Here is a 21,678-nt window from a genome sequence, read left to right as displayed (position 1 = left end):
AGCTTTGCACACTCTTGGCATTCTCTCAACCAGCTTCACCTGGAATGCTTTTCCAATAGTCTTAGATGAGTTCCCAGATATGATGAGCACATGTTGGCTGCTTATCCTTCACTCTGCGGTCCAACTCATCCCAAACCATGTCAATTGGGTTGTGATCGGGTGATTGTGGAGGCTAGGTCATCTGAATCAGCACTCCATCACTCTCCTTCTTGTTCAAATAGCCCTTACACAGCCTGGAGTTGTGTTGGGTCATTGTCCTGTTGAAAAACAAATGATAGTCCCACTACGCCCAAACCAGATAGAATGGCAAATCGCTGCAGAATGCTGTGGTAGCCATGCTGGTTAAGTGTGCCTTGAATTCAAAATAAATCACAGACAGTGTCACCTGGAAAGCACCCCCACACCGTTACACCTCCTCCTCCATGCGTCAATGTGGGATCCACACATGTGGAGATCATCTATTCACCTACTCTGCGTCTCATAAAGACACGGCGGTTGGAACCAAAAATGTCTAAATGGGACTCATCAGGCCAAAGGACAGATTTCCACCACTCCATTGCTCTTGTTTCTTGGCCCAAGCAATTATCTTCTTCTTATTGGTGTCCTTTAGTAGTGGTTTCTTTGCAGCAATTCGACCATGAAGGCCTGATTCATGCAGTCTTCTCTGAACAATTGACATCGAGATGTGTCTTGAACTCTGTTTATTTGGGCTGCAATTTCTGAGGCTGGTAACTTTAATGAACTTATCCTCTGCAGCAGAAGTAACTCTGGGTCTTCCTTTCCTGTGGCGCATGATGGTTTGTGCATTGCACTTGAAGAAACTTTAAAAGTTCTTGACATTTTCCGGATTCACTGACCTTCATGTCTTAAAGTAATGATTGATATTCGTTTCCCTTTGCTTATTTGAGCTGTTCTTGCCAAAATATGGACTCTGTCTTTTACAGAATTGGGCTATCTTCTGTATACCAACCCTACCTTGTCACAACACATCTGATTGGCCTGAAATGCATTAAGAAGGAAAGAAATGAACCTTTAACAAGGCACACCTGTTAATTGAAATGTGGTCGAGGTGACTACCTCATGAAGCTGGTTGAGAGAATGCCAAGAGTGTGCAAAACTGCAAAGGGTGTCTATTTTGAAGAATCTCAAATATTAAATATGTTTAGATTTTTGGTTACTACATGATTCCATATGTTTTATTTAATAGTTTTAATGTCTTCACTATTATTCTACAATGTAGAAAATAGTAAAAATAAATACAAATCCTGGAATGAGTAGGTGTTTCCAAAGTTTTGTCTGGTACTGTATGTGGCAGGGTCAATAGAAAATCATGGACTACAAACAGAAAACCAGCCACATCGTGGACACCGACGTCTTGCTTCCAGACAAGCTAAACACCTTCGCCCGCTTTGAGGATAACACAGTGCCAACGATGTGGTCCGCTACCAAGGACTGTGGGCTCTCCTTCTCTGTGGCCACTTGAGTAAGACATTTCAGCGTGTTAACTCTCACAATGCTGCCGGCCCAGACGGCATCCCTAGCCGCTTCCTTAGAGTATGCGCAGGACAGCTCGCTGGAGTGTCCACAGGCATATTCAAGGCATATTCAATCTCTCTCTATCCCAGTCTGCTGTCCCCACTTGCTCCAAGATGTCCACCCTTGTTCCTGTAACCAAGAAAGCAAAGGTAACTGAACTAAATGATTATTGCCCCCTAGCACTCACTTCTGTCATCATGAAGTGCTTTGAGAGGCCAGTTAAGGGTCATATCACCTCTACCTTAACTGACACCCTAGACCCACTTCAATTCGCTTACCGCCCAAATAGACCCACAGACAATGCAATCGCCATCACACTGCACACTGGCCTATCCCATCTGGACAAGAGGAATACCTATGTAAGAATGCTGTTCAATGACTATAGCTCAGCATTCAACACCATAGAACCCTACAAGCTCATCTTTAGGCTCGTGGCCCAGGGTCTGAACCCCACCCTGTGCAACTGGGTGCTGGATTTTGTGATAGGCCACCCCCAGGTGGTGAAGGTAAGAATCAACACCACAAGGGTGTGTGCTCAGCCCCTTCTGTACTCTCTGTTCACCAAAAACTGCATGGCCACACACACCTCCAACTCAATCATCAAGTTTGCAGATAACACAACAGTAGTAATGACAAGACAGCCTACAGGGAGGAGGTGAAGGCCCTGGAAGAGTGGTGCCAGGAAAATAACCTCTCACTCCACGTCAAAAAAACAAAGGAGATGATCGTGGACTTCAGGAAACAGCAGAGGGAGTATGTTTCTATCCACATCGACAGGACCGCAGTGGAGAAGGTGGAAAGTTTCAAGTTCCTCGGCGTACACATCACTGACGATCTGAAATGTTCCACCCACACAGACAGCGTGGTGAAGAAGGCGTAGCAGTGCCTCTTCAACCTCAGGAGGCTGAAGAAATTTGGTTTGGCCCCAAAAACCCTCACAAACTTTTACAGATGCACAATTGAGAGCATACTGTCGGGCTGTATCAATGCCAGGTACGGCATCTGCACTGCCCGCAACCGCAGAGGGTGGTGCAGTTTGCCCAATGCATCACCGGGGGCAAACTACCTGCCCTCCAGGGCACCTACAGCACCTGGTGTCACAGGAAGGCCAAAAATATAATTGAGGACATCAACTACCTGAGCCAAGGTCTGTTCAACCCGTTATCATCCAGAAGGTGAGGTCAGTACAGGTGCATCAAAGCTGGGACCAAGAGACTGAAAAACATCTTCTCTCTCAAGGCCATAAGACTGTTAAATAGCCATCACTAGCCATCATAAAATATATGTTGCCAAAACACAAAAACAGTTCTGCTGATGATTAATACAATGTTTCTTTTAGGGTGCAAAAAACATTTCCTGATGTTACAAGAACATTCTCAGAGCACATTTTTAGGTTCTTTAAATGTTCCTAAAACATTTTTTTTAGGGAACATTGTGAGAATATGACAAGAGATGGGTTCCCAAAACACTAAAACTGTCCAGTGGTGCTGATAAAACATTCCTTTGATGTTGCAAAGATGTTGACAGAACAGCCTTTGAGTTATTTAATGGTTCCTATAACATTTAAATAGGTTGTGGGAACATAGTGGGTCAATTACAAGAGATAGGTTCCCAAAACACGAAATACGCTCAGTTGTGATGACATTCATACAGTGTTTAAGTTAGGTTGCACAGGACATTCCCTTAATGTAATAATGTTGACAGAACACCTGGTCTAAGTTCTTTAAAGGTTCCCAGAACATTAAATGTAGGTATGTGTCATGCCCTGGTCGAAGTATATTGTGTTTGTCTTTATTTATTTGGCCAGGCCGGGGTGTGACATGGGTTTATTGTGGTGTGTTTTGTCTTGGGGTTTTGTTAGGTATTGGGTGTGTGGCTTAGTGGGGGTATCTAGCAAAGTCTATGGCTGTCTGGAGTGGTTCTCAATCAGAGGCAGGTGTTTTCGTTATCTCTGATTGGGAACCATATTTAGGCAGCCATATTCTTTGAGTGTTTTGTGGGTGATTGTTCCTGTCTCTGTGTTTACACCAGATAGGACTGTTTAGGTTTTCACTTTTGTTGTTTTGTTTAGTCTGTTCATGTATAGTCACCTTTTTAAAAACATGAATAACCACTGCTGCATTTTGGTCTGCCTCTCTTTCACCAGAAGAAAACCCTTACAGTGTGGGAGTTGTCTGGGATGTTGCAAGAATATTATTGTGATATTAACATATGTTACTCAGGACATTCCTGTAATGTAATAATGTTGACAGAAATCCTAGTCAAAGTTCTTTAAAGGTTGCCAGAACATTTAATTACGTTATGGGAGTTGTCTGGGATGTTGCAAGAATATTATTGTGATATTCACATAGGTTGCACAGAGCATTCCCACAATGTTGCACAATGTTCCACAGTTTCCAAATAAGTCAGTTTTTATGACATTCATAGCATATTTGTTTTAGATTTAACATAATATTACATTTATGTTTACGCAATATACATACATTTTACCTTGTCTTCCAGGTCCTAGAACATTTAGACAATGTAATATTTTAGTTTGACCTAATAGTAACACAACATTCTTAGCATGCAAATATTTGACTCCTTAAGGTAGATTGGAAAACATACCCATTATGTTTCTCTCCAGATTTAATGGAAATTCCCATTTGAGGACTGTAATTGTAGGCCCACTACAAGGTGATATAGGCACACCACATTTTAATTAAATGAATGACATATGAACAGTATTTAATCATACAAACACATCTATACTGTTTTTACACTTCAGATATTGGCAATCTCTACATGTGGGGTTGGAACCTGCAATGTTTGGATTCCCAAGCCAGGTCCTTTATCCTCTGCACCACCAAGAAATGTGTACAGTGTTTCCTCCAACACATTGGTGCTTCTGGGTTAAGAAAGAATTGTGTCAGCAGTGCGGCTTGGTTGGGTCGTGTTTCGGAGGATGCATGGCTCTTGACCTTCGCCTCTCCTGAGTCTGTACGGTAGTTGCACTGACAGGACAAGACTATAACTACCAATTGGATATTATGAAAAAGGGGTAATTTTTTTTTGAATAAAACATTGTGGAAAAATGTACTGTTCAGCTTTAAAAAAATATAGAATTCCTTCTAGTACACAGCATATAAAGAGGATGGGTGAAATGATGGTGAATCAGCCAGTTACCAGTATTTTTATTTTCCGGGGTTAGTCTAGAAGGCAGAGGATTATAGACCTGGCTTGGGAACTAAACTGTTGCAGGTTCAAACCTGACATGTGAAGACTGTCAACATATAAAGTGTAAAAAAAAATTGTATGACTAAATGCTGTTCAAATATCACCTTGTACCGGGCCTACAATAAGGTCCTCAAATGCAAATTACCATTAAATCTAGAGAAACATAATGGGGATGTATTCCAATCTGCTTTATTAAGGAGCTATAAATTGGCTTGCTGAGAATGTTTTAATAATATTAGGTAAAACTTCAATCTAACATTTTCTAAATGTTCTTGGGATGTTCTGAGGACCTTTAAGAGAAGGTCAAATGTGTATTGCATGAGCATCAACGGAATATTATTTAAAACCTAAAACGCTATCCCTGCAAACAACAACAGTCGTTAGGACATCCCTGGGATGTCACAAAATGGTCGCCAGGAGGTTGAGTCATGGTTGGCCAGAGATTTTGTCTACTTCTCAGTTGGTTCTGGATACGACCCCAAGGATGCTTTTAGGAGGTTATTGGGACATTGTGTCATGGTCCCCTGGAGGGTTTGTCTAGTTTGTCCCGGGGACATCCCTGAGGACGTTTTTAGGACTTTCTTGAGTTGTTGTGTCATGGTCCCCTGAAGGTATCCTAAACGTTATTGGGACGTTGTATCACGGTCCCCTGGTGTTCACTGACATATTTGACACACTTTGACATTCATGATTACATTGTGATATTTATTCATACAGTAATTATTATTTAGCATGTCCTCAACTGGAATTTCAACTCACAACCTCTTGGTTTAAGGCATTCAAATCTTCCTGCTACCGTGTCTGTATCAATTACTGATTTCACTTCAAAGTAAATCTCAGCTCTGTTAAAAATACACGGAAGAAAAACTGTTATATTTATCATAGTGATTCAGGAGTAACATTAAAACTGTCACGCCTTGGTCTTAGTATTTTGTGTTTTCTTTATTTATTTGGTCAGGCCAGGGTGTGACATGGGTTTATTTTGTGGTGTGTTTTTGTATTGGGGTTTTAGTAGGTATTGGGATTTTGGCTGAGTAGGGTTGTCTAGGAAAGTCTATGGCTGCCTGAGGTGGTTCTCAATCAGAGTCAGGTGATTATCATTGTCTCTGATTGGGAACCATATTTAGGTAGCCCGGGTTTCACTGGGTGTTGGTGGGTGATTTGTTCCTGTCTTTGTGTTAGTTGTCACCAGATAGGCTGTATAGGTTTTCACGTTCCGTTTTTTTATTGTTTGTTTTTCTTCGTCATTAAACATGTATCGAATTAACCATGCTGCATTTTGGTCCGACTCTCTTTCCCCTGAAGAAAACTGTTACAAAAACAGAATAATACAATTAAATTAAAATGGATGGCCCTCCCTTCAGCAAAATATATTTGACCTAAAACCTCCCTGATTGCTTGAAAAAAAAACAAGTGACCCTCCCCTATACCCAAAATAATAATTGAAACTAAGTGGATAGCAGAGAACATGCCTAACGTTTACCCTAATTTCTTGAACAGACCAGAGTCTTAGATATGCAGTTTAAGAAATTGTTATTCATCCTGTAAGCATTAAATGGCAATGCAGGAATTCTGATAGTGTACAGGGCTGTGTGCCAGAATGTTGTGGGTTCAGATACCACTGTGGATAACAGTAGAGGTGGAAAGATCTCCTTTACAGTAAAAGCATTTCATGAATCGATCATTGTATTCGCAAGTCCAAGAAGAAATGTCCTTCTATAAACATTTCATGCAAATCTACGTCCTTTTACATATTAGAGGAATCTTTTTTCATACCACACAAATGACCGATATTGCAGGCTAAGAATGGATAGAAAGATAGGACTATGTGTTCATCTCATCATCATTTCCCAATGCCAAATCAGTGTGGCTTGTTTACAACAAAACTGTCCCCGTTTGCAAGTGATTCAATCTGAGATGACATTAGGAATCTGGTACTTTCAAAAGTTAGGCCTACCTTTCCGCTCCAATGCATATGGGGATATCATTGTTTAGTTTATTTGACATTCAGATGCTGAGCTACAACCTTCTATAGCAGAGGAGACAAAAAAATAGACTTTCCTTGAGATGTAATCTAATTCTGTCACTATCAATTGATTAAGCTATTCACTTATTGTAAAATAGAAGATGTTTTAACCCAGACAGCTTTTAGGGAAACACTTGTGACCGTCTCTCATTAGGTTAAGCCATGGAAGAAGAGTAGCCAGCAGTTAAAGCATACATTTGGGGGTGGAAAGGTAGGCCTAACTTTTGAAAGTACCATGCTCAGATTCCTAATGACGTGATTAATTTCATGACTCTAGCTCACACGGGGTGTGGGGAAAGGGAGCCGACCTTTCAAAGTTTGCATTTTCAATCGCCTGTTATAAACGGGGTAGTTCGAGCCCTGAATGCTGATTGGCTGACAGCTGTGGTATATCAAACCATATACCACGGGTATGACAAAACATGCATTTTTAGTGCTCTAGTTACGTTAGTAACCAGTTTATAATAGTGGTATATGGCCAATATACCACGGCTAAGGCCTATATCCAGGCACTCCTTGTTGCGTCGTGAATAAGAACAGCCCTTAGCCGTGGTATATAGTCTATATACCACACCCCATAGTGCCTTATTGCTTAATTACAGTGATACCAATTGTGGCCAATTGGCATGGTGTGGCATGAGAGGGGCCTTTGCCATGTTGCTAAATTACACAGTCCTGGGACTTTTCATCTGACAGAGATTCGCATTTTTTCACCAAAATGGCAGAAAAAGGAACATAATAATAAGAATAAGAATAATGAACAGGAACAACTTCGAACAGCTTCGCTGCTTGAAACCCTAATTAAATGTAAAGTCATCATAATCCCTGCCACATACAAACACACCAGTTGATGGTGACTGTATTGGTTTTAGTGACAGGCTAGTTTTAGTCACAGGCTATGCTGTGGGGCTGTAGATGGATACTATTGGAGGTGATTGCAGCTCCGTGCGCGCGCCCGCACGCTCCATCGTCACAACACACACCGGAAAACAGCTGATGTCATTGAGAGAACGACACACTGCCACCGATAACCGGGAATATACACACTTATCGCGTAAGTGATTTAAACATTTATCTGATTTGATGCTTCATTACCTTGAAGCGATCGAATGAGAACGTGGAGGGTGTGAGTGTCGACGAAGGACTGCGTTGAATCTGTGTTTGCTTGTATCATCTCCAGGAAGTAAAACGGTGCATGCACAGGTTATGGCCAGTCCTTCCTTCCAAACCCGCATTTTTATTAGGTGCACATTATTATTCTTCACGTTTCGACAAGCGCTTTATTCGCTTCGAACAGAAACACATTACAACCGCTAAATATTACATATTGGATACAATATACCGTGATTTTGCATATTTTTTGTTGTTGATGTAGCTTGGTTCCTATCAGTTTCCATAGTAACCTTGGTGAAGAAGCAGATGTCATTCGGTTAATGTCTGAGGATTTTCAGTCTCAATATGGGCATGCATTACCAAATCAAAAATCGGCAACATAATCTCTGTAATAGATTAAATACCTGCTACATTTGATGTAACCAATGCCAGCCAGGTTGCACTTGCATTGAAGATGGATGCTGACACGGCTATTTTTGTGTATGTACATTTGATTGATATTATATTGTTTTATCAGTCATGGAAGGAAACCATACACTGGACATTCTTTATAATAGTACCATGGTGTTTGAAATGGATATGCATGTTGGAAGCTGCTTTAACACAGTGTGAAAATACAATTATTCTAGTCGCTAGGCCTCTGTTCTGCAAGTGTTATCTTCAATTCCTCATGTGTACGCACGCCATTCCCCATTGCCTTCAGAAGTTAATGGAATGCCATATCAAATGTATACTTTGCTTACATGTTTGTTTGAAGTGTTTTTTTTTTGTTGTCTCAAAGTCTTAATTGGCTGATTTTGATTGCACAACTTTTTCTATGGCACCACTGCAGATCTTGTGGTTTGAATTGCTTTTGTCATTTTCCAATGAACGAAATAGGTCCTTAATGCAAGTCAGTCACATCAAAAACTTTCTTGGACAATGGATTTAATTGATTGCATTTGCATTTGAAATTGACTTTGGAAAGTGGTTGGCAACACTTTACTTTAGGTTGTCTTTAGTTATTCTACTTTCAGCCAAACCGTCTGTCTCTCCCAGTGCATGAAAGCTCTAAGCATGGGCATGCATAGCCCAATATTGGACTAAAGGAGCGTAACGTCACTCCTTAGTCCAAGGAACTTATATGCTCTGTTTAAAGGGCGAATTGGCACTGGAAGCCAAAACAGCCAAATACTCCATCTAAACGTGAATCGATTCACAATTGTGGTACGGTTCTAGAAACAGAAATCCCTCTACTTTCATATCACACCAAAATAATTTCACAAATGCAAAATACACACTTACTGTGCACTATTTTAACACAGTTGCAGCCGACAGTATTTTTTTGTGACAACACGTCAGTGGCGTCTCTCTTCCGTTTACACACAGGTGTTCGGAGACACAGATAGAGTGACTACCTGTGCTAATTAGCTGTCTTTCGTTTGTTTTCTGTAAACAACCGCCATTACATGGAAATATGGCCGTGTGGAAACCGTAACCCTATAAAGGTGTGTATCAATTTAGCCTTTTGAATTGTTTTTATTATTTGGGAAGATAAGGTCCTTATGCTTCCAAAATCGTACCGCAAGTGACGCATGTTAATGTTCTGACTGAGCATTGCGGCTCTTAACAAAACAAATCAAATCAAATTTAATTGGTCACATACACGTGTTTAGCAGATGTTATTGTGGGTGTAGCGAAATGCTTGTGTTTCTAGCTCCCACAGTGCAGTAATATCTAACAAGTAATATCAAACAATTTCACAACATATACCCAATACACACAAATCTAAGTAAAGGAATGGAATTAAGAATATATAAATATATGGATGAGCAATGTCAGAGCGGCATAGACTACCATGATGTGCTAGTGATGGCTATTTAACAGTCTGACGGCCTTGAGATAGAAGCTGTTTTTCAATCTCTCCAGGGCTTGGATGTACATGTACTGACCTCGCCTTTTGGATGATAGCGGGGTGAACAGGCAGTGGCTCGGGTGGTTGTTGTCGTTGATGATCTTTTTTGCCATCCTGTGACATCTGGTTCTGTAGGTGTCCTGGAGGGCTGGTAGTTTGCCCCCTGTGATGCATTGGGAAGACCGAACCACCCTCTGGAGAGCCCTGTGGTTGCGGGTGGTGAAGTTGTCATACCAGGCGATGATACACAATTGAGAGCATCCTGTTGGGCTGTATCTGTTAAAGTTTGTGAGGGTTTTAGGTGCCAAGCCAAATTTCGCTGTTGCGCCTTCTTCACCACACTGTCTTTGTGGGTGGACCATTTCAGTTTCTCAGTGATGTGTACGCAGAGGAACTTAAACCTTTCCACCTTCTCCACTGTGTTCCCTTCGATGTGGATAGGGGGCTGCTCCCTTTTCTGTTTTCTGAGGTCCACGCTCAACTCCTTTGTTTTGTTGATGTTGAGTGAGAAGTTATTAGTCTCGTCATTGTTGGTAATCAAGCCTACTACTGTTGTGTCGTCTGCAAACTTGATGATTGAGTTGGAGGCGTGCTGGCCACCCAGTCATGGGTGAACATGGAGGATAGGAGGGGGCTGAGCACACACCCTTGTAGGGCCCCAGTGTTGAGGATCAGCGAAGTGGAGGTGTTGTTTCTTACCTTCACCACCTAGGGGGGTGGCCCGTCGGGAAGACCAGGACCCAGTTGCACAGGGCGGGGTTCACACCCAGAGCCTCGAGCTTAATGATGAGCTTGGAGGGAACTATGGTGTTGAATGCTGAGCTATAGTCAATGAACAGCATTCTTATATAGGTATTCCTCTTGTCCAGGTGGGATAGGGCAGTGTGCAGTAACGATGGCGATTGCGTCGTCTGTGGATCTATTGGGGTGCTACAGGGCGATAGTAATTTAGTTCCGTTACCAATGCTTTATTGGGTACAGGAGCAATGATGGCCATCTTAAAGCATGTGGGAACAGCAGACTGGGACAGGGAGGGATTGAATATGTCCGTAAACACACCAGCCAGCTTGTCTGCGCATGCTCTGAGGACACGGCTAGGGATGCCGTTTGGGCCGGCAACCTTGTGAATTCCCTGTACAGAAGACGCCTTCGTCCAATGACTCTTATGTGAATTGTAATGGAACTGAGAGTCATGATCAAAGGCTAGGGCATGCAGGGCAAAACAGGGATGTGCCATACCAAGGAAGCTAGTGTGGCACATTATATAGTTAGAGTGATATAGCCTTACCTTGCCTGTGACCCGATTCAGGAAACTAGGCGTGTTGGAAGTCACGACTTCACAGAAGAGGTGTTTGAACATATAAAACATATGTTTTTAGCATATCAAATTTGTTGTCAAGTGAAAGCTTAGAGTCTATATTTTGGGGAAATGAAGGGATAGATATGTTTTTCAGAAAATTTCTTAAAAGGTAGAAATACATCAAAATGAGCATCCCGAGTGGCGCAGCGGTCTAAGGTACTGCACCGCAGTGCTTGAGGCGTCACTACAGACCCGGGTTCGATCCTTTGCAGGGTCATGTTTCGACCTTCGCCTCTCCCGAGTCCGTAAGGAAGTTGCAGCGATGGAACAAGACTGTAACTACCAATTGGGGAGAGAAAGGGTTAATAGAATATATACAGTACCAGTCAAAAGTTTGGATACACCTACTCATTCCAGGGTTTTTCTTCATTTTTACTATTTTCTACATTGTAGAATAATAGTGAAGACATCAAAACTATTAAATAACACATATGGAATCATGTAGTAACCAAAAAAGTGTTAAACAAATCAAAATATATTTTATATTTGATATTCTTCAAAGTAGCCACCCTTTGCCTTGATGACAGCATTGCACAGTCTTGGCATATTCTCAACCAGTTTCATGAGGTAGTCACCTGGAATGCATTTCAATTAACAGGTGTGCCTCGTTAAAAGTTAATTTGCGGAATTTCTTTCCTTCTTAATGCGTTTCAGCCAAACAGTTATGTTGTGACAAGGTAGGGCGGTATACAGAAGATATCCCTATTTGGTAAAAATCCAAGTCCATATTATGGCAAGAACAGCTCTAATAAGCAAAGAGAATCAACAATCCATAATTTCATGAAGGTAAGTCAATCGGGAAAATTTCATGAAACATCAAGCGCTATGATGTGGACAGCCACAGGATTGGAAGACCCAGAGTTAACTCTGCTGCAGAGGATAAGTTCATTACCGTTAACTGCACCTCAGATTGCAGCCCAAATAAATGGTTCACAGAGTTCAAGTAACAGACAAATCTCAACGTCAGCTGTTCAGAGGAGACTGTGTGAATCAAGTCAACATGGTCGAACACCTCCAGGTTGTGTAAGGACTATTTGACCAAGAAGGAGGGTGATGGAGTCCTGCTTCAGATGACCTGGCCTCCACAATCACCCAACCTCAACCCAAATGAAATGGTTTGGGATGAGTTGGACCGCAGAGTATAGAAAAAAAAACATTAACAAAGTCTTACATGTCTCCCAAAACATTGTCAGGATTGGATCTTGATTAGAAAAAGCCAAATATGTATGTATCAACAATGCCTAAATTTTGCTATAAGCACACCACTATACATGACACTTAAACTACTTCAAGCAGAAACTCAAAACAAGTGTATAGTTTTAAGTAAGTATACCACCCTGCATCCCACTGTTGGCTTGCTTTGAAGCTAAACAGGGTTGATCCCTGGATGGGAGACCAGATGCTGCTGGAAGTGGTGTTGGAGGGCCAGTATGATGTTCCCTTCCCTCTGGTCTAAAAAAAATATTCCAATGCCCCAGGGCAGTGATTGGGAACATTGCCCTCTATAGGGTGCTGTCATCATGGTCACCTAATCATCCCCAGATTACAATTGTCTCATTACCCCCCCCCCCCTCCCCCCACTCCTCTCCTGTAACTATTCCCCAGATCATTGCTGTTAATGAGAATGTGTTCTCACAACTTAGCAGGTAAAATAACTATTTTAAAAAGCAGCTAATAAGTGCTCAGCATACAGTGCCTTGCGAAAGTATTCGGCCCCCTTGAACTTTGCAACCTCTTGCCACATTTCAGGCTTCAAACGTAAAGATATAAAACTGTATTTTTTTGTGAAGAATCAACAACAAGTGGGACACAATCATGAAGTGGAACGACATTTATTGGATATTTCAAACTTTTTTAACAATCCAAACTGAAAAATTGGGCGTGCAAAATTATTCAGCCCCCCTTAAGTTAATACTTTGTAGCGCCACCTTTTGCTGCGATTACAGCTGTAAGTCGCTTGGGGTATGTCTCTATCAGTTTTGCACATCGAGAGAATGAATTTCTTTCCCATTCCTCCTTGCAAAACAGCTCGAGCTCAGTGAGGTTGGATGGAGAGCATTTGTGAACAGCAGTTTTCAGTTCTTTCCACAGATTCTCGATTGGATTCAGGTCCGGACTTTGACTTGGCCATTCTAACACCTGGATATGTTTATTTTTGAACCATTCCATTGTAGATTTTGCTTTATGTTTTGGATCATTGTCTTGTTGGAAGACAAATCTCCGTCCCAGTCTCAGGTCTTTTGCAGACTGGTCCTGTATTTGGCTCCATCCATCTTCCCATCAATTTTAACCATCTTCCCTGTCCCTGTGGGGATGGTGTGTTCAGGGTGATGAGCTGTGTTGCTTTTATGCCAAACATAACGTTTTGCATTGTTGCCAAAAAGTTCAATTTTGGTTTCATCTGACCAGAGCACCTTCTTCCACATGTTTGGTGTGTCTCCCAGGTGGCTTGTGGCAAACTTTAAACAACACTTTTTATGGATATCTTTAAGAAATGGCTTTCTTCTTGCCACTCTTCCATAAAGGCCAGATTTGTGCAATATACGACTGATTGTTGTCCTATGGACAGAGTCTCCCACCTCAGCTGTAGATCTCTGCAGTTCATCCAGACTGATCATGGGCCTCTTGGCTGCATCTCTGATCAGTCTTCTCCTTGTATGAGCTGAAAGTTTAGAGGGACGGCCAGGTCTTGGTAGATTTGCAGTGGTCTGATACTCCTTCCATTTCAATATTATCGCTTGCACAGTGCTCCTTGGGATGTTTAAAGCTTGGGAAATCTTTTTGTATCCAAATCCGGCTTTAAACTTCTTCACAACAGTATCTCGGACCTGCCTGGTGTGTTCCTTGTTCTTCATGATGCTCTCTGCGCTTTTAACGGACCTCTGAGACTATCACAGTGCAGGTGCATTTATACGGAGACTTGATTACACACAGGTGGATTGTATTTATCATCATTAGTCATTTAGGTCAACATTGGATCATTCAGAGATCCTCACTGAACTTCTGGAGAGAGTTTGCTGCACTGAAAGTAAAGGGGCTGAATAATTTTGCACGCCCAATTTTTCAGTTTTGATTTGTTAAAAAAGTTTGAAATATCCAATAAATGTCGTTCCACTTCATGATTGTGTCCCACTTGTTGTTGATTCTTCACAAAAAAATACAGTTTTATATCTTTATGTTTGAAGCCTGAAATGTGGCAAAAGGTTGCAAAGTTCAGGGGGGCCGAATACTTTCGCAAGGCACTGTAATTGTCCGATTAGGATAGAAAACACTCTAAAGTTTCCAAAATTGTAAAAATATTGTCTGTGAGCATAACAGAACTGATTTTGCAGGCGAAAACCTGAGGAAAATCCAATCAGAAAGTACCTCTTATTTTGAAACCTCTGCATGCCTATCCTCCATTTAAAGAGATATCAACCAGATTCATTGTTCTATGGCTTCCCTAAGGTGTCAACAATCTTTAGACAGTTTCAGGCTTTTATTTTGAAAAATGAGCGTGAAAGATCACATTGCGTAAGTGGATATGTGGGGGCTCTCAAAGTGAGTTTTGTAAAGCAGCCATTGTTTCTCCCGGTGTTATTGAAAAACCTACACACCCGGTTGATATATTATCGGGTATATCTTTTAAAAACAACCTTAGGATTGATTATAAAAAAAACGTTTGACATGTTTCTGTGGACATTATGGATATTATTTGGAATTTTCGTCTGCGTTGTGGTGACCGCTCTTTCCTGTGGATTTCTGAACATTACGCGACAAACAAACGGAGGTATTTTGGGTATAAAAGTAATCTTTATGGAACAAAAGGAACATTTGTTGTGTAACTGGGAGTCTCGTGAGTGAAAACATCTGAAGAAAAAGGAACAAAAGGAACACCTATGTGAGAATGCTGTTAATTGACTACAGCTCAGCGTTCAACACCATAGTACCCTCAAAGCTCATCACTAAGCTAAGGACCCTGGGACTAAACACCTCCCTCCACAACTGGATCCTGGACTTCCTGACGGTCCTCCCCCAGTTGGTAAGGGTGGGCAACAACACATCTTCCATGCTGATCCTCAACACTGGGGCCCCTCAGGGGTGTGTGCTTAGTCCCCTCCTGTACTCCCTGTTCACCTACAACTGCGTGGCCAAGCACGACTCCAACACCATCATTAAGTTTGCTGATGACACAATGGTGGTTGGCCTGAGCACCGACAACAATGAGACCGCCTATAGGGAGGAGGTCAGAGACCTGGCAGTGTGGTGCCAGGACAAAAACCTCTCTCTCATTGTGAACAAGACAAAAGAGTTGATGGTGGACTATAGGAAAAGGAGTCCCGAACAGGTCCCCATTAACATCGATGAGACTGAAGTGGAGTGGGTTGAGAGGTTCAAGTTCCTTGGTGTCCACATCACAAACACACTATCATGGTCTAAACACACCAAGACAGTTGTGAAGCGGGCATGACAACACCTTTCCCCCCCCTCAGGAGACTGAAAAGATTTGTCATGGTTCCCCAGATCCTCAAAAAGTTCTACAACTGCACCATCGAGAGCATCCTGACCAGTTGCATCACCGTCTGGTATGGCAACTGCTCAGCTTCTAACCTTAAGGCGCTACAGAGGGTAGCGCATACGGCCCAGCACATCACTGGGCCAAGCTTCCTGACATCCAGGACCTACACTACCGTTAAATGTTTGGGGTCACTTAGAAATGTCCTTGTTTTTAAATTAAAGCACATTTTTTTGCCCATTAAAATAACATCAAATTGATCAAAAATATAGTTTAGACATTGTGTTAATGTTGTAAATGACTATTGTAGATGGAAACGTCAGATTTTTTTATGGAATTTCTACATCGGTGTACAGAGGCCCATTATCAGCAACCATCACTCCTGTGGCATGTTGTGTTAGCTAATCCAAGTTCATAATTTTAAAAGGCTAATTGATCATTAGAAAACCCTTTTGCAATTGTGTTAGCACAGCTTAAAACTGTTGTCCTGATTTAAAGAAGAAATAAACCTGGCCTTTAGACTAGTTGAGTATCTGGAGCATCAGCATTTGTGGGTTTGATTACAGGATCAAAATGCGCTCGTGACCAGCAATGTCCAGAGTTTAGGGGAGTGTGTCTGCGCTCGTGACCAGCAATGTCCAGAGTTTAGGGGAGTATGTCTGCGCTCGTGCGGCACGGCGCCAGACAAAACTATTATCTGCATCAACGCATACGTATCGGTATCGGTGCATCGACATGAAATACGAGTGATAGTGGTATCAATGTGTAATAACTACGTCAAAAATTAATGAATGTGTTAATTATGTGACGTGCAGTCATATTCGGGTCCTCATTGGTCAACAAGCGTATTTGACACGTCAATTGTGTTATTTGACGTGTATCTTTTTTTGACAAGCAAAGTCCTAACTGGCGTTCCATATCTATGCAAGGTGTTGGCATACGCAGGGGATTGAGGATAACATAGTAGCGAATTCGAAGGGCAGACTGCAAGGACCGATGCACAGAACGCCATGTCTTCGCACTCAGTGACAGTGCCAAGAGAGTTAACTCCATTCGGTTTTCCTGACAACGCCCCATGGCTGTTAAAATGGTATAGTATTGCTTTGAGGATATATGGTGTGTGTGACCTCAGCTCCAAGGACCACATTCATTTACCACCATATTTTGTAATGTAGACAAGACTAATCCCCCGCACTGAAGTGTTAGGTTCCACTTGAACCACATACTTAGAAATCACCCCGTTTTCCCAGCTACACCAATATTTAAATTGAAATAATATTTCAATTTAATGAATAAAGGTACATTGGGAAAACAATATCAAAATCGACATTTTACGGTGTAGAAAGATATGAAATTGAAGTTTCTGTAACGGTCGTCGGTGGAAGAAGGTGAGGACCAATGCGCAGCGTGGTACGTGTTCATATTTCTTTATGTAAACTGAACACTGAATAACAAAACAACAAAGAAAACAACCAGAACAGTTCTGTCTGGTGTAGACACACAAAGACAGAAAACAATCACCCACGAAACAAAACAGAAAACAGACTCCCTAAATATGGTTCTCAATCAGGGACAACGATTGACAGCTGCCTCTGATTGAGAACCATACCAGGCCAAACACAGAAATAGCAAATCATAGAAAAACTAACATAGACAACTCACTCCCTGACCATACTAAAACAAAGACATAACAATAGAACTAAGGTCAGAACGTGACAGTTTCCTATTATTCGGGAATAATTGTATTTTCACACTGTGTTAAAACAGCTTCCAACATGCATATCCATTTCAAACACCATGGTACTATTATAAAGAATGTCCAGTGTATGGTTTCCTTCCATGACTGATAAAACAATATAATATCAATCAAATGTACATACACAAAAATAACCGTGTTAGCATCCATCTTCAATGCAAGTGCAACCTGGCTGGCATTGGTTACATCAAATGTAGCAGGTATTTAATCTATTACAGAGATTAGTTTGCCGATTTTTCATTTGGTAATGCATGCCCATATTGAGACTGAAAATCCTCAGACATTAACCGAATGACATCTCAAATCAAATCAAATTTTATTTGTCACATACACATGGTTAGCAGATGTTGGTTAGCAGATGTTAATGCGAGTGTAGCGAGTGTAGCGAAATGCTTCTTCCACAAGGCGACTATGAAAACTGATAGGAACCAAGCTACATAAAAATAACACATACAAAATGACGGTGTATTATATCCAATATGTAATGTTCTGTTTCTGTTCAAAGCAAATACAGCGCTTGTCAAACATGAAGAGGAATAATGTCCTCCTAATAAAAAGGGAGGTTTGGAATCAAGGCCATAACCTGTGCATGCACCATTTTACTTCCAAGAAATGTAAACGGGTGAATCAGAAAATTGAGAACTTGAGAAATTGCAACTAATCAGTGGAGACTCAGTTGGTAGAGCATGGCGCTTGCAATGCCAGGGTTGTGGGTTTGATTCCCATGGGGTCCAGTATGGGAAAAAATAAATAAAAATAAGTCGCTCTGGAGAAGAGTTGAAGGGATCATCCTCAGTGGATTTTATTATAAATAGTGAAACATTAAAGTTATCCTTTTATGATAAAACTATACTAAATATATTCACGTCACCAAATAATTGATAAAATCACACTGTTTTGCAATGAAGGTCTACAGTAGGCTCAGCAGCACTCTGTAGAGCAGCACCATAGTGTAGCCGGAGGACAGCTAGCTTCTGTCCTCCTCTGGGTACATTGACTTCAACACACAACCTATGAGGGTCATGGTTCTCACCCCCTTCCATAGACTTACACAGTAATTATGATAAATTCCAGAGGACACCCTCCAACCTATCAGAGCTCTTGCAGCATGAACTGATATGTTGTCCACCCAATCAAATGATCAGAGAATGAATCTAGTACTGAAAGCTACAGCTAGCTAGCACTGCAGTGTATAAAATGTGAGTAGTTGACTCAAAGAAAAAGACAACAATTGAATAGTTTTGAACAAAATTTCTTCCAAAATTAAGGAGAAGAGAGAGGGAGCTATATTTGCTTGTATTTAAAAAAAACTTTCACATAGCTAGCAAAAGAAGCTAGCTAGTTTAGCCCAATCAAACACCTGTCTCAAAAAGAGAGGGATGCTATGTTAGCTAGCTGGCTATGGTTATCCAACACTGGAACTCGTCCAAGTTAAGATAAGCTTTTGGGTTTATGAATTTATTGCCACCTGGGCCCGCTGTTGTAACTGCTTTCTGACTGTTCACTGTGCTGCATGACTGTAGCGGGTTTACTAACGCTTAAGTTCTAGTATCTACTATATGTTGACTATAACGTGACAACGAAATAGGCTGAGTGTAGCGGTTAGTGGTTATGATATGAAGGTTTGAATTGGAAAGTTATTTTTGCCTGGTCACAAACTGCTGATGTGTTGTGCACTGAAGTCACAGGCGAAGGTAAAACGTGAGAGGAGGAGAGCACATAGATTGTTGCGAGAAGGAATTCTATATACAACGAGCAAAGTGATCATGTTGTTTTGTATGTGGCTGCTATGAAAGTGAACTGTGTGTGCGGGTGTTCAGGGGTTTATTGATTCTGGTGAAACTGTTGGACTAATGATTACATCCTAGATCAGCTATATGCAGACAAGCGTGTGCAAGGTGGTATTGAATGTTTCACTGTCTGTCACCTTGATTACTCAAAATTCTCTCAGTACTTTGTAAACTTTCATTTATAGGCTAGGTTATAGCACCCTCATGATGGGTACAGGGAAAATGATATGTAGTAGCCTAAACTTATCAATGTTACATTGAGCTGGGTGAATGGAATATGAATGACAGTCATCCAATATGCTGTAATAGAAATAAGGCCATGCTTATAATTTTTTTAATAATTCTCCCTCATCTTAAACAGCACCGACCGCCACTGAAACTAATATTATATTATTCAATTTGAATGCCTTTATTAGATCGTTAGACTGATAAGCTTTACATGGACCAGTCACAAACCACAATTGCAGTAGAGCACAGTACAGTCATGGCCAAAAGTCTTGAGAATGACACAAATATTAATTTCCACAAAGTTTGCTGCTTCAGTCTCTTGAGATATTTTTTGTCAGTTGTTACTATGGAATACTGAAGTATAATTACAAGCATTTCATAAGTGTTAAAGGCTTTTATTGACAATTCCATGAAGTTGATGCAATTTGCATATTTGCAGTGTTGACCCTTCTTTTTCAAGACCTCTGCAATCCACCCTGGCATGCTGTCAATTAACTTCTGGGCCACATCCTGACTGATGGCAGCCCATTCTTGAATAATCAATGCTTTGAGTTTGTCAGAATTTGTGGGTTTTTGTTTGTCCACCCGCCTTTTGACAATTGACCACATGTTCTCAATGCGATTAAGGTCTGGGGAGTTTCCTGGCCATGGACCCAAAATATTGATGTTTTGTTTCCCGAGCCACTTAGTTATCACTTTTGCCTTATGGCAAGGTGCTCCATCATGCTGGAAAAGGCATTGTTCACCAAACTGTTCCTGGATGGTTGGGAGAAGTTGCTCTCGGAGGACGTTGTGGTACCATTCTTTATTCATGGCTGTGTTCTTAGGCAAGATTGTGTGTGAGCCCACTCCCTTAGCTGAGAAGCAACCCCACACATGAATGGTTTCAGGGTGCTTTACTGTTGGCATGACACAGGACTGATGGTAGCGCTCACCTTGTCTTCTCCGGACAAGCTTTTTTCCGGATGTCCCAAACAATCGGAAAGGGGATTCATCAGAGAAAATAACTTTACCCCAGTCCTCAGCAGTCCAATCCCTGTACCTTTTGCCGAATATCAGTCTGTCCCTGATGTTTTTCCTCGAGAGAAGTGGCTTCTTTGCTGCCCTCCTTGACACCAGGCCATCCTCCAAAAGTCTTCGCCTCACTGTGTGTGCAGATGCACTCACACCTGCCTGCTGCCATTCCTGAGCAAGCTCTGTACTGGTGGTGTCTCAATCCCGCAGCTGAATCAACTTTAGGAGATGGTCCAGGTGCTTGCTGGACTTTCTTGGGCGCCCTGAAGCCTTCTTCACAACAATTGAACCGCTCTCCTTGAAGTTCTTGATGATCTGATAAATGGTTGATTTAGGTGCATTCTTACTGGCAGCAATATCCTTGCCTGTGAAGCCCTTTTTGTGCAAAGCAATGAGGACGGCATGTGTGTCCTTGCAGGTAACCATGGTTGACAGAGGAAGAACAATGATTCCAAGCACCACCCTCCTTTTGAAGCTTCCAGTCTGTTATTCGTCTCGATCAGCATGACAGAGTGATCTCCAGCCTTGTCCTCGTCAACACTCACACCTGTGTTAACGAGAGAATCACTGACATGATGTCAGCTGGTCCTTTTGTGGCAGGTCTGAAATGCAGTGGAAATGTTTTTTGGGGATTCAGTTCATTTGCATGGAAAATAGGGACTTTGCAATTAATTTCAATTCATCTGATCACTCTTCATAACATTCTGGAGTATATGCAAATTGCCATCATACAAACTGAGGCAGCAGACTGTGAAAATTAATATTTGTGTCATTCTCAAAACTTTTGGCCACGACTGTACAGTAAAGCACGCACCAGTTATATTTCTATGTGCACAAGCACTGTTAATGAAACAGACTGTTCACACCCATCTTGTTGGTGGAGAGAATTTTGCAGGCTTAAAGATCATTTTCTTGATATTCTCTACATTTCGTCCATGTCTAATGTGTATTCATGTGATATTTGAGTGACAAAAAAATTACAACAATATCTATGGGCTAAAAAACATCATACTGCTCTACTGATCCTCTCCTCTACGGTACTGCACTGTACTGTGATGTCCAAACTTGTGAAGCATAGACGTCTATGATTGGTGCAGATTTGGGGGCGGAGTTCATTAGAATTATAGACTGTGTGTAGAATAATACCCAAACATGCAAAGGAGGATATGACATTTTTATACCTACGTGTACCTATACAGGATGCATCACGATGAAGAGAATGACATCGATAATTATGCATTTCTGTATAG

The 21,678-nt window shown here is 41.5% G+C and overlaps 1 protein-coding gene across 2 annotated transcripts in view; it reads left to right on the top strand.

Moving 5' to 3' along the window:
• The first annotated feature begins 7,705 nt into the window (after positions 1 to 7,705).
• Positions 7,706 to 21,678, top strand: part of nalcn (sodium leak channel, non-selective) — a 253,655-nt gene continuing 239,682 nt past the window's right edge. For both annotated transcript variants that reach the window (XM_020472572.2, XM_031805863.1), the window contains exon 1: positions 7,706 to 7,832. The gene's annotated coding sequence lies outside the window, so the exon portion shown is untranslated. The remainder of the gene's footprint in view (positions 7,833 to 21,678) is intronic.

The sequence above is a fragment of the Oncorhynchus kisutch genome, linkage group LG26, assembly GCF_002021735.2.
Source record: "Oncorhynchus kisutch isolate 150728-3 linkage group LG26, Okis_V2, whole genome shotgun sequence".
Classification (NCBI taxonomy): domain Eukaryota; kingdom Metazoa; phylum Chordata; class Actinopteri; order Salmoniformes; family Salmonidae; genus Oncorhynchus; species Oncorhynchus kisutch.
This window is presented reverse-complemented; position numbering and strand designations above follow the sequence as displayed.